The 9,889-nt window shown below is 47.3% G+C and overlaps 28 non-coding genes across 28 annotated transcripts; all 28 read left to right on the forward strand.

Annotated features, from left to right (window-relative positions):
* Positions 1-165: 165 nt before the first annotated feature.
* On the forward strand, positions 166-284 carry LOC145138211 (5S ribosomal RNA). Its single transcript, XR_013721399.1, has one exon. It is a non-coding gene; the product is annotated as a 5S ribosomal RNA (ribosomal RNA).
* A 230-nt stretch (positions 285-514) lies between these two features.
* Positions 515-633, forward strand: LOC145147408 (5S ribosomal RNA). Its single transcript, XR_013728313.1, has one exon. It is a non-coding gene; the product is annotated as a 5S ribosomal RNA (ribosomal RNA).
* Positions 634-863: 230 nt separating this feature from the next.
* Positions 864-982, forward strand: LOC145152610 (5S ribosomal RNA). Its single transcript, XR_013733141.1, has one exon. It is a non-coding gene; the product is annotated as a 5S ribosomal RNA (ribosomal RNA).
* Positions 983-1,210: 228 nt separating this feature from the next.
* Positions 1,211-1,329, forward strand: LOC145146333 (5S ribosomal RNA). The gene has a single exon (XR_013727282.1). It is a non-coding gene; the product is annotated as a 5S ribosomal RNA (ribosomal RNA).
* Positions 1,330-1,556: 227 nt separating this feature from the next.
* On the forward strand, positions 1,557-1,675 carry LOC145153063 (5S ribosomal RNA). Its single transcript, XR_013733591.1, has one exon. It is a non-coding gene; the product is annotated as a 5S ribosomal RNA (ribosomal RNA).
* A 229-nt stretch (positions 1,676-1,904) lies between these two features.
* LOC145143585 (5S ribosomal RNA) lies at positions 1,905-2,023 on the forward strand. Its single transcript, XR_013724616.1, has one exon. It is a non-coding gene; the product is annotated as a 5S ribosomal RNA (ribosomal RNA).
* A 229-nt stretch (positions 2,024-2,252) lies between these two features.
* LOC145149456 (5S ribosomal RNA) lies at positions 2,253-2,371 on the forward strand. Its single transcript, XR_013730317.1, has one exon. It is a non-coding gene; the product is annotated as a 5S ribosomal RNA (ribosomal RNA).
* Positions 2,372-2,601: 230 nt separating this feature from the next.
* LOC145153064 (5S ribosomal RNA) lies at positions 2,602-2,720 on the forward strand. The gene has a single exon (XR_013733592.1). It is a non-coding gene; the product is annotated as a 5S ribosomal RNA (ribosomal RNA).
* A 232-nt stretch (positions 2,721-2,952) lies between these two features.
* Positions 2,953-3,071, forward strand: LOC145143517 (5S ribosomal RNA). Its single transcript, XR_013724549.1, has one exon. It is a non-coding gene; the product is annotated as a 5S ribosomal RNA (ribosomal RNA).
* A 230-nt stretch (positions 3,072-3,301) lies between these two features.
* LOC145147120 (5S ribosomal RNA) lies at positions 3,302-3,420 on the forward strand. Its single transcript, XR_013728034.1, has one exon. It is a non-coding gene; the product is annotated as a 5S ribosomal RNA (ribosomal RNA).
* Positions 3,421-3,652: 232 nt separating this feature from the next.
* Positions 3,653-3,771, forward strand: LOC145147764 (5S ribosomal RNA). The gene has a single exon (XR_013728656.1). It is a non-coding gene; the product is annotated as a 5S ribosomal RNA (ribosomal RNA).
* A 229-nt stretch (positions 3,772-4,000) lies between these two features.
* On the forward strand, positions 4,001-4,119 carry LOC145155529 (5S ribosomal RNA). Its single transcript, XR_013735965.1, has one exon. It is a non-coding gene; the product is annotated as a 5S ribosomal RNA (ribosomal RNA).
* Positions 4,120-4,349: 230 nt separating this feature from the next.
* Positions 4,350-4,468, forward strand: LOC145156031 (5S ribosomal RNA). The gene has a single exon (XR_013736457.1). It is a non-coding gene; the product is annotated as a 5S ribosomal RNA (ribosomal RNA).
* Positions 4,469-4,697: 229 nt separating this feature from the next.
* LOC145155213 (5S ribosomal RNA) lies at positions 4,698-4,816 on the forward strand. The gene has a single exon (XR_013735665.1). It is a non-coding gene; the product is annotated as a 5S ribosomal RNA (ribosomal RNA).
* A 229-nt stretch (positions 4,817-5,045) lies between these two features.
* Positions 5,046-5,164, forward strand: LOC145153455 (5S ribosomal RNA). The gene has a single exon (XR_013733962.1). It is a non-coding gene; the product is annotated as a 5S ribosomal RNA (ribosomal RNA).
* A 231-nt stretch (positions 5,165-5,395) lies between these two features.
* LOC145154278 (5S ribosomal RNA) lies at positions 5,396-5,514 on the forward strand. The gene has a single exon (XR_013734757.1). It is a non-coding gene; the product is annotated as a 5S ribosomal RNA (ribosomal RNA).
* A 230-nt stretch (positions 5,515-5,744) lies between these two features.
* Positions 5,745-5,863, forward strand: LOC145144418 (5S ribosomal RNA). Its single transcript, XR_013725426.1, has one exon. It is a non-coding gene; the product is annotated as a 5S ribosomal RNA (ribosomal RNA).
* A 229-nt stretch (positions 5,864-6,092) lies between these two features.
* Positions 6,093-6,211, forward strand: LOC145143954 (5S ribosomal RNA). The gene has a single exon (XR_013724979.1). It is a non-coding gene; the product is annotated as a 5S ribosomal RNA (ribosomal RNA).
* Positions 6,212-6,441: 230 nt separating this feature from the next.
* On the forward strand, positions 6,442-6,560 carry LOC145146519 (5S ribosomal RNA). The gene has a single exon (XR_013727460.1). It is a non-coding gene; the product is annotated as a 5S ribosomal RNA (ribosomal RNA).
* Positions 6,561-6,789: 229 nt separating this feature from the next.
* LOC145147117 (5S ribosomal RNA) lies at positions 6,790-6,908 on the forward strand. Its single transcript, XR_013728031.1, has one exon. It is a non-coding gene; the product is annotated as a 5S ribosomal RNA (ribosomal RNA).
* A 231-nt stretch (positions 6,909-7,139) lies between these two features.
* On the forward strand, positions 7,140-7,258 carry LOC145145594 (5S ribosomal RNA). Its single transcript, XR_013726559.1, has one exon. It is a non-coding gene; the product is annotated as a 5S ribosomal RNA (ribosomal RNA).
* A 231-nt stretch (positions 7,259-7,489) lies between these two features.
* Positions 7,490-7,608, forward strand: LOC145147129 (5S ribosomal RNA). Its single transcript, XR_013728042.1, has one exon. It is a non-coding gene; the product is annotated as a 5S ribosomal RNA (ribosomal RNA).
* A 228-nt stretch (positions 7,609-7,836) lies between these two features.
* Positions 7,837-7,955, forward strand: LOC145143955 (5S ribosomal RNA). The gene has a single exon (XR_013724980.1). It is a non-coding gene; the product is annotated as a 5S ribosomal RNA (ribosomal RNA).
* Positions 7,956-8,185: 230 nt separating this feature from the next.
* Positions 8,186-8,304, forward strand: LOC145147121 (5S ribosomal RNA). The gene has a single exon (XR_013728035.1). It is a non-coding gene; the product is annotated as a 5S ribosomal RNA (ribosomal RNA).
* Positions 8,305-8,536: 232 nt separating this feature from the next.
* Positions 8,537-8,655, forward strand: LOC145156032 (5S ribosomal RNA). The gene has a single exon (XR_013736458.1). It is a non-coding gene; the product is annotated as a 5S ribosomal RNA (ribosomal RNA).
* A 230-nt stretch (positions 8,656-8,885) lies between these two features.
* Positions 8,886-9,004, forward strand: LOC145155530 (5S ribosomal RNA). The gene has a single exon (XR_013735966.1). It is a non-coding gene; the product is annotated as a 5S ribosomal RNA (ribosomal RNA).
* A 230-nt stretch (positions 9,005-9,234) lies between these two features.
* On the forward strand, positions 9,235-9,353 carry LOC145156033 (5S ribosomal RNA). Its single transcript, XR_013736459.1, has one exon. It is a non-coding gene; the product is annotated as a 5S ribosomal RNA (ribosomal RNA).
* A 229-nt stretch (positions 9,354-9,582) lies between these two features.
* LOC145155214 (5S ribosomal RNA) lies at positions 9,583-9,701 on the forward strand. Its single transcript, XR_013735666.1, has one exon. It is a non-coding gene; the product is annotated as a 5S ribosomal RNA (ribosomal RNA).
* Positions 9,702-9,889: the final 188 nt, after the last annotated feature.

Raw genomic sequence — 9,889 nt, forward strand, 5'->3', positions numbered from 1 at the left:
TTTCTTGCTATTTCTATGCTCGGGTGGCCTCCGTTTCATGGTTCATGGTCTTCGTATTTTTGGAACGGAGCCGATCGGTCACGTGGGTCCCACGCCTCGCGTACGAAAACAAAGGAGGTTCTGCGTCTTTTAAGACATACAAGCAATAAGCATGGATAGTATTTCGGGTGCGATCATACCAGCACTAATGCACCGGATCCTATCAGAACTCCGCAGTTAAGCGTGCTTGGGCGAGAGTAGTACTAGGATGGGTGACCCCCTGGGAAGTCCTCGTGTTGCACCCCCCTTTTTCGTTGTCCGTTTGCGTTTTTTTAGATTTTACGTGCGGTTTTTTTTTGTTTTTTTTTTCTTTCTTGCTATTTCTATGCTCGGGTGGCCTCCGCTTCATGGTTGATGGTTTTCGTATTTTTGGAACGGAGCCGATCGGTCACGTGGGTCCCACGCCTCGCGTACGAAAACAAAGGAGGTTCTGTGTCTTTTAAGACATACAAGCAATAAGCATGGACATTATTTCGGGTGCGATCATACCAGCACTAATGCATCGGATCCCATCAGAACTCCGCAGTTAAGCGTGCTTGGGCGAGAGTAGTACTAGGATGAGTGACCCCATGGGAAGTCCTCGTGTTGCACCCCCCTTTTTCGTTGTCCGTTTGCGTTTTTTTAGATTTTACGTGCGGTTTTTTTTTTGTTTTTTTTTCTTTCTTGCTATTTCTATGCTCGGGTGGCCTCCGTTTCATGGTTCATGGTCTTCGTATTTTTGGAACGGAGCCGATCGGTCACGTGGGTCCCACGTCTCGCGTACGAAAACAAAGGAGGTTCTGCGTCTTTTAAGACATACAAGCAATAAGCATGGATAGTATTTCGGGTGCGATCATACCAGCACTAATGCACCGGATCCCATCAGAACTCCGCAGTTAAGCGTGCTTGGGCGAGAGTAGTACTAGGATGGGTGACCCCCTGGGAAGTCCTCGTGTTGCACCCTCCTTTTTCGTTGTCCGTTTGCGTTTTTTTAGATTTTACGTGCGGTTTTTTTTTGTTTTTTTTCTTTCTTGCTATTTCTATGCTCGGGTGGCCTCCGCTTCATGGTTGATGGTTTTCGTATTTTTGGAACGGAGCCGATCGGTCACGTGGGTTCCACGCCTCGCGTACGAAAACAAAGGAGGTTCTGCGTCTTTTAAGACATAAAAGCAATAAGCATGGATAGTATTTCGGGTGCGATCATACCAGCACTAATGCACCGGATCCCATCAAAACTCCGCAGTTAAGCGTGCGTGGGCGAGAGTAGTACTAGGATGGGTGACCCCCTGGGAAGTCCTCGTGTTGCACCCCCACTTTTTCGTTGTCCGTTTGCGTTTTTTTAGATTTTACGTGCGGTTTTTTTTTGTTTTTTTTTTCTTGCTATTTCTATGCTCGGGTGGCCTCCGTTTCATGGTTCATGGTCTTCGTATTTTTGGAACGGAGCCGATCGGTCACGTGGGTCCCACGTCTCGCGTACGAAAACAAAGGAGGTTCTGTGTCTTTTAAGACATACAAGCAATAAGCATGGACAGTATTTCGGGTGCGATCATACCAGCACTAATGCACCGGATCCCATCAGAACTCCGCAGTTAAGCGTGCTTGGGCGAGAGTAGTACTAGGATGGGTGACCCCATGGGAAGTCCTCGTGTTGCACCCCCCTTTTTCGTTGTCCGTTTGCGTTTTTTTAGATTTTACGTGCGGTTTTTTTTTGTTTTTTTTTCTTTCTTGCTATTTCTATGCTCGGGTGGCCTCCGCTTCATGGTTGATGGTCTTCGTATTTTTGGAACGGAGCTGATCGGTCACGTGGGTCCCACGCCTCGCGTACGAAAACAAAGGAGTTTCTGCGTCTTTTAAGACATACAAGCAATAAGCATGGATAGTATTTTGGGTGCGATCATACCAGCACTAATGCACCGGATCCCATCAGAACTCCGCAGTTTAGCGTGCTTGGGCGAGAGTAGTACTAGGATGGGTGACCCCCTGGGAAGTCCTCGTGTTGCACCCCCCTTTTTCGTTGTCCGTTTGCGTTTTTTTAGATTTTACGTGCGGTTTTTTTTTGTTTTTTTTTCTTTCTTGCTATTTCTATGCTCGGGTGGCCTCCGCTTCATGGTTGATGGTCTTCGTATTTTTGGAACGGAGCTGATCGGTCACGTGGGTCCCACGCCTCGCGTACGAAAACAAAGGAGTTTTTGCGTCTTTTAAGACATACAAGCAATAAGCATGGATAGTATTTTGGGTGCGATCATACCAGCACTAATGCACCGGATCCTATCAGAACTGCGCAGTTAAGCGTGCTTGGGCGAGAGTAGTACTAGGATGGGTGACCCCCTGGGAAGTCCTCGTGTTGCACCCGCCTTTTTCGTTGTCCGTTTGCGTTTTTTTAGATTTTACGTGCGGTTTTTTTTTGTTTTTTTTTTCTTTCTTGCTATTTCTATGCTCGGGTGGCCTCCGTTTCATGGTTCATGGTCTTCGTATTTTTGGAACGGAGCCGATCGGTCACGTGGGTCCCACGCCGCGCGTACGAAAACAAAGGAGGTTCTGCGTCTTTTAAGACATACAAGCAATAAGCATGGATAGTATTTCGGGTGCGATCATACCAGCACTAATGCACCGGATCCCATCAGAACTCCGCAGTTAAGCGTGCTTGGGCGAGAGTAGTACTAGGATGGGTGACCCCATGGGAAGTCCTCGTGTTGCACCCCCCTTTTTCGTTGTCCGTTTGCGTTTTTTTAGATTTTACGTGCGGTTTTTTTTTTTGTTTTTTTTTTCTTTCTTGCTATTTCTATGCTCGGGTGGCCTCCGTTTCATGGTTCATGGTCTTCGTATTTTTGGAACGGAGCCGATCGGTCACGTGGGTCCCACGTTTCGCGTACGAAAACAAAGGAGGTTCTGCGTCTTTTAAGAAATACAAGCAATAAGCATGGATAGTATTTCGGGTGCGATCATACCAGCACTAATGCATCGGATCCCATCAGAACTCCGCAGTTAAGCGTGCTTGGGCGAGAGTAGTACTAGGATGGGTGACCCCCTGGGAAGTACTCGTGTTGCACCCCCCTTTTTCGTTGTCCGTTTGCGTTTTTTTAGATTTTACGTGCGGTTTTTTTTTTGTTTTTTTTTCTTTCTTGCTATTTCTATGCTCGGGTGGCCTCCGTTTCATGGTTCATGGTCTTCGTATTTTTGGAACAGAGCCGATCGGTCACGTGGGTCCCACGCCTCGCGTACGAAAACAAAGGAGGTTCTGCGTCTTTTAAGACATACAAGCAATAAGCATGGATAGTATTTCGGGTGCGATCATACCAGCACTAATGCACCGGATCCTATCAGAACTCCGCAGTTAAGCGTACTTGGGCGAGAGTAGTACTAGGATGGGTGACCCCTTGGGAAGTCCTCGTGTTGCACCCCCCTTTTTCGTTGTCCGTTTGCGTTTTTTTAGATTTTACGTGCGGTTTTTTTTTTTGTTTTTTTTTTCTTTCTTGCTATTTCTATGCTCGGGTGGCCTCCGCTTCATGGTTGATGGTTTTCGTATTTTTGGAACGGAGCCGATCGGTCACGTGGGTTCCACGCCTCGCGTACGAAAACAAAGGAGGTTCTGCGTCTTTTAAGACATACAAGCAATAAGCATGGATAGTATTTCGGGTGCGATCATACCAGCACTAATGCACCGGATCCCATCAGAACTTCGCAGTTAAGCGTGGTTGGGCGAGAGTAGTACTAGGATGGGTGACCCCCTGGGAAGTCCTCGTGTTGCACCCCCTTTTTTCGTTGTCCGTTTGCGTTTTTTTAGATTTTACGTGCGGTTTTTTTTTTGTTTTTTTTCTTTCTTGCTATTTCTATGCTCGGGTGGCCTCCGTTTCATGGTTCATGGTCTTCGTATTTTTGGAACGGAGCCGATCGGTCACGTGGGTCCCACGCCTCGCGTACGAAAACAAAGGAGGTTCTGCGTCTTTTAAGACATACAAGCAATAAGCATGGATAGTATTTCGGGTGCGATCATACCAGCACTAATGCACCGGAACCCATCAGAACTCCGCAGTTAAGCGTGCTTGGGCGAGAGTAGTACTAGGATGGGTGACCCCCTGGGAAGTCCTCGTGTTGCACCCCCCTTTTTCGTTGTCTGTTTGCGTTTTTTTAGATTTTACGTGCGGTTTTTTTTTTGTTTTTTTTTCTTTCTTGCTATTTCTATGCTCGGGTGGCCTCCGCTTCATGGTTGATGGTTTTCGTATTTTTGGAACGGAGCCGATCGGTCACGTGGGTTCCACGCCTCGCGTACGAAAACAAAGGAGGTTCTGCGTCTTTTAAGACATACAAGCAATAAGCATGGATAGTATTTCGGGTGCGATCATACCAGCACTAATGCACCGGATCCCATCAGAACTTCGCAGTTAAGCGTGCTTGGGCGAGAGTAGTACTAGGATGGGTGACCCCCTGGGAAGTCCTCGTGTTGCACCCCCTTTTTTCGTTGTCCGTTTGCGTTTTTTTAGATTTTACGTGCGGTTTTTTTTTTGTTTTTTTTCTTTCTTGCTATTTCTATGCTCGGGTGGCCTCCGTTTCATGGTTCATGGTCTTCGTATTTTTGGAACGGAGCCGATCGGTCACGTGGGTCCCACGCCTCGCGTACGAAAACAAAGGAGGTTCTGCGTCTTTTAAGACATACAAACAATAAGCATGGATAGTATTTCGGGTGCGATCATACCAGCACTAATGCACCGGATCCCATCAGAACTCCGCAGTTAAGCGTGTTTGGGCGAGAGTAGTACTAGGATGGGTGACCCCCTGGGAAGTCCTCGTGTTGCACCCCCCTTTTTCGTTGTCCGTTTGCGTTTTTTTAGATTTTACGTGCGGTTTTTTTTTGTTTTTTTTTCTTTCTTGCTATTTCTATGCTCGGGTGGCCTCCGCTTCATGGTTCATGGTCTTCGTATTTTTGGAACGGAGCCGATCGGTCACGTGGGTCCCACGCCTCGCGTACGAAAACAAAGGAGGTTCTGCGTCTTTTAAGACATACAAGCAATAAGCATGGATTGTATTTCGGGTGCGATCATACCAGCACTAATGCACCGGATCCCATCAGAACTCCGCAGTTAAGCGTGCTTGGGCGAGAGTAGTACTAGGATGGGTGACCCCTTGGGAAGTCCTCGTGTTGCACCCCCCTTTTTCGTTGTCCGTTTGCGTTTTTTTAGATTTTACGTGCGGTTTTTTTTTTGTTTTTTTTTTCTTTCTTGCTATTTCTATGCTCGGGTGGCCTCCGTTTCATGGTTCATGGTCTTCGTATTTTTGGAACGGAACAGATCGGTCACGTGGGTCCCACGCCTCGCGTACGAAAACAAAGGAGGTTCTGCGTCTTTTAAGACATACAAGCAATAAGCATGGATAGTATTTCGGGTGCGATCATACCAGCATTAATGCACCGGATCCCATCAGAACTCCGCAGTTAAGCGTGCTTGGGCGAGAGTAGTACTAGGATGGGTGACCCCCTGGGAAGTCCTCGTGTTGCACCCCCCTTTTTCGTTGTCCGTTTGCGTTTTTTTAGATTTTACGTGCGGTTTTTTTTTGTTTTTTTTTTCTTTCTTGCTATTTCTATGCTCGGGTGGCCTCCGCTTCATGGTTCATGGTCTTCGTATTTTTGGAACGGAGCCGATCGGTCACGTGGGTCCCACGCCTCGCGTACGAAAACAAAGGAGGTTCTGCGTCTTTTAAGACATACAAGCAATAAGCATGGATAGTATTTCGGGTGCGATCATACCAGCACTAATGCACCGGATCCTATCAGAACTCCGCAGTTAAGTGTGCTTGGGCGAGAGTAGTACTAGGATGGGTGACCCCCTGGGAAGTCCTCGTGTTGCACCCCCCTTTTTCGTTGTCCGTTTGCGTTTTTTTAGATTTTACGTGCGGTTTTTTTTTGTTTTTTTTTCTTTCTTGCTATTTCTATGCTCGGGTGGCCTCCGCTTCATGGTTGATGGTTGTCGTATTTTTGGAACGGAGCCGATCGGTCACGTGGGTCCCACGCCTCGCGTACGAAAACAAAGGAGTTTCTGCGTCTTTTAAGACATACAAGCAATAAGCATGGATAGTATTTTGGGTGCGATCATACCAGCACTAATGCACCGAATCCCATCAGAACTCCGCAGTTAAGCGTGCTTGGGCGAGAGTAGTACTAGGATGGGTGACCCCCTGGGAAGTCCTCGTGTTGCACCCCCCTTTTTCGTTGTCCGTTTGCGTTTTTTTAGATTTTACGTGCGGTTTTTTTTTTCTTTTTTTTTCTTTCTTGCTATTTCTATGCTCGGGTGACCTCCGTTTCATGGTTCATGGTCTTCGTATTTTTGGAACGGAGCCGATCGGTCACGTGGGTCCCACGCCTCGCGTACGAAAACAAAGGAGGTTCTGCGTCTTTTAAGACATACAAGCAATAAGCATGGATAGTATTTCGGGTGCGATCATACCAGCACTAATGCACCGGATCCTATCAGAACTCCGCAGTTAAGCGTACTTGGGCGAGAGTAGTACTAGGATGGGTGACCCCCTGGGAAGTCCTCGTGTTGCACCCCCCTTTTTCGTTGTCCGTTTGCGTTTTTTTAGATTTTACGTGCGGTTTTTTTTTGTTTTTTTTTCTTTCTTGCTATTTCTATGCTCGGGTGGCCTCCGCTTCATGGTTGATGGTTTTCGTATTTTTGGAACGGAGCCGATCGGTCACGTGGGTCCCACGCCTCGCGTACGAAAACAAAGGAGGTTCTCCGTCTTTTAAGACATACAAGCAATAAGCATGGATAGTATTTCGGGTGCGATCATACCAGCACTAATGCACCGGATCCCATCAGAACTCCGCAGTTAAGCGTGCTTGGGCGAGAGTAGTACTAGGATGGGTGACCCCCTGGGAAGTCCTCGTGTTGCACCCCCCTTTTTCGTTGTCCGTTTGCGTTTTTTTAGATTTTACGTGCGGTTTTTTTTTTGTTTTTTTTTTCTTTCTTGCTATTTCTATGCTCGGGTGGCCTCCGTTTCATGGTTCATGGTCTTCGTATTTTTGGAACGGAGCCGATCGGTCACGTGGGTCCCACGCCTCGCGTACGAAAACAAAGGAGGTTCTCCGTCTTTTAAGACATACAAGCAATAAGCATGGATAGTATTTCGGGTGCGATCATACCAGCACTAATGCACCGGATCACATCAGAACTCCGCAGTTAAGCATGCTTGGGCGAGAGTAGTACTAGGATGGGTGACCCCCTGGGAAGTCCTCGTGTTGCACCCCCCTTTTTCGTTGTCCGTTTGCGTTTTTTTAGATTTTACGTGCGGTTTTTTTTTTGTTTTTTTTTTCTTTCTTGCTATTTCTATGCTCGGGTGCCCTCCGTTTCATGGTTCATGGTCTTCGTATTTTTGGAACGGAACCGATCGGTCACGTAGGTCCCACGCCTCGCGTACGAAAACAAAGGAGGTTCTGTGTCTTTTAAGACATACAAGCAATAAGCATGGACAGTATTTCGGGTGCGATCATACCAGCACTAATGCACCGGATCCCATCAGAACTCCGCAGTTAAGCGTGCTTGGGCGAGAGTAGTACTAGGATGGGTGACCCCCTGGGAAGTCCTCGTGTTGCACCCCCTTTTTCGTTGTCCGTTTGCGTTTTTTTAGATTTTACGTGCGGTTTTTTTTTGTTTTTTTTTCTTTCTTGCTATTTCTATGCTCGGGTGGCCTCCGCTTCATGGTTGATGGTCTTCGTATTTTTGGAACGGAGCTGATCGGTCACGTGGGTCCCACGCCTCGCGTACGAAAACAAAGGAGTTTCTGCGTCTTTTAAGACATACAAGCAATAAGCATGGATAGTATTTTGGGTGCGATCATACCAGCACTAATGCACCGAATCCCATCAGAACTCCGCAGTTAAGCGTGCTTGGGCGAGAGTAGTACTAGGATGGGTGACCCCCTGGGAAGTCCTCGTGTTGCACCCCCCTTTTTCGTTGTCCGTTTGCGTTTTTTTAGATTTTACGTGCGGTTTTTTTTTTGTTTTTTTTTCTTTCTTGCTATTTCTATGCTCGGGTGGCCTCCGTTTCATGGTTCATGGTCTTCGTATTTTTGGAACAGAGCCGATCGGTCACGTGGGTCCCACGCCTCGCGTACGAAAACAAAGGAGGTTCTGCGTCTTTTAAGACATACAAGCAATAAGCATGGATAGTATTTCGGGTGCGATCATACCAGCACTAATGCACCGGATCCTATCAGAACTCCGCAGTTAAGCGTACTTGGGCGAGAGTAGTACTAGGATGGGTGACCCCTTGGGAAGTCCTCGTGTTGCACCCCCCTTTTTCGTTGTCCGTTTGCGTTTTTTTAGATTTTACGTGCGGTTTTTTTTTTTGTTTTTTTTTTCTTTCTTGCTATTTCTATGCTCGGGTGGCCTCCGCTTCATGGTTGATGGTTTTCGTATTTTTGGAACGGAGCCGATCGGTCACGTGGGTTCCACGCCTCGCGTACGAAAACAAAGGAGGTTCTGCGTCTTTTAAGACATACAAGCAATAAGCATGGATAGTATTTCGGGTGCGATCATACCAGCACTAATGCACCGGATCCCATCAGAACTTCGCAGTTAAGCGTGCTTGGGCGAGAGTAGTACTAGGATGGGTGACCCCCTGGGAAGTCCTCGTGTTGCACCCCCTTTTTTCGTTGTCCGTTTGCGTTTTTTTAGATTTTACGTGCGGTTTTTTTTTTTGTTTTTTTTCTTTCTTGCTATTTCTATGCTCGGGTGGCCTCCGTTTCATGGTTCATGGTCTTCGTATTTTTGGAACGGAGCCGATCGGTCACGTGGGTCCCACGCCTCGCGTACGAAAACAAAGGAGGTTCTGCGTCTTTTAAGACATACAAGCAATAAGCATGGATAGTATTTCGGGTGCGATCATACCAGCACTAATGCACCGGAACCCATCAGAACTCCGCAGTTAAGCGTGCTTGGGCGAGAGTAGTACTAGGATGGGTGACCCCCTGGGAAGTCCTCGTGTTGCACCCCCCTTTTTCGTTGTCTGTTTGCGTTTTTTTAGATTTTACGTGCGGTTTTTTTTTTGTTTTTTTTTCTTTCTTGCTATTTCTATGCTCGGGTGGCCTCCGCTTCATGGTTGATGGTTTTCGTATTTTTGGAACGGAGCCGATCGGTCACGTGGGTTCCACGCCTCGCGTACGAAAACAAAGGAGGTTCTGCGTCTTTTAAGACATACAAGCAATAAGCATGGATAGTATTTCGGGTGCGATCATACCAGCACTAATGCACCGGATCCCATCAGAACTTCGCAGTTAAGCGTGCTTGGGCGAGAGTAGTACTAGGATGGGTGACCCCCTGGGAAGTCCTCGTGTTGCACCCCCTTTTTTCGTTGTCCGTTTGCGTTTTTTTAGATTTTACGTGCGGTTTTTTTTTTGTTTTTTTTCTTTCTTGCTATTTCTATGCTCGGGTGGCCTCCGTTTCATGGTTCATGGTCTTCGTATTTTTGGAACGGAGCCGATCGGTCACGTGGGTCCCACGCCTCGCGTACGAAAACAAAGGAGGTTCTGCGTCTTTTAAGACATACAAACAATAAGCATGGATAGTATTTCGGGTGCGATCATACCAGCACTAATGCACCGGATCCCATCAGAACTCCGCAGTTAAGCGTGTTTGGGCGAGAGTAGTACTAGGATGGGTGACCCCCTGGGAAGTCCTCGTGTTGCACCCCCCTTTTTCGTTGTCCGTTTGCGTTTTTTTAGATTTTACGTGCGGTTTTTTTTTGTTTTTTTTTCTTTCTTGCTATTTCTATGCTCGGGTGGCCTCCGCTTCATGGTTCATGGTCTTCGTATTTTTGGAACGGAGCCGATCGGTCACGTGGGTCCCACGCCTCGCGTACGAAAACAAAGGAGGTTCTGC

Source organism: Lactuca virosa, chromosome 1, assembly GCF_052849685.1.
Source record: "Lactuca virosa cultivar CGN04683 chromosome 1, Lactuca_virosa_CGN04683_v6, whole genome shotgun sequence".
Lineage (NCBI taxonomy): Eukaryota > Viridiplantae > Streptophyta > Magnoliopsida > Asterales > Asteraceae > Lactuca > Lactuca virosa.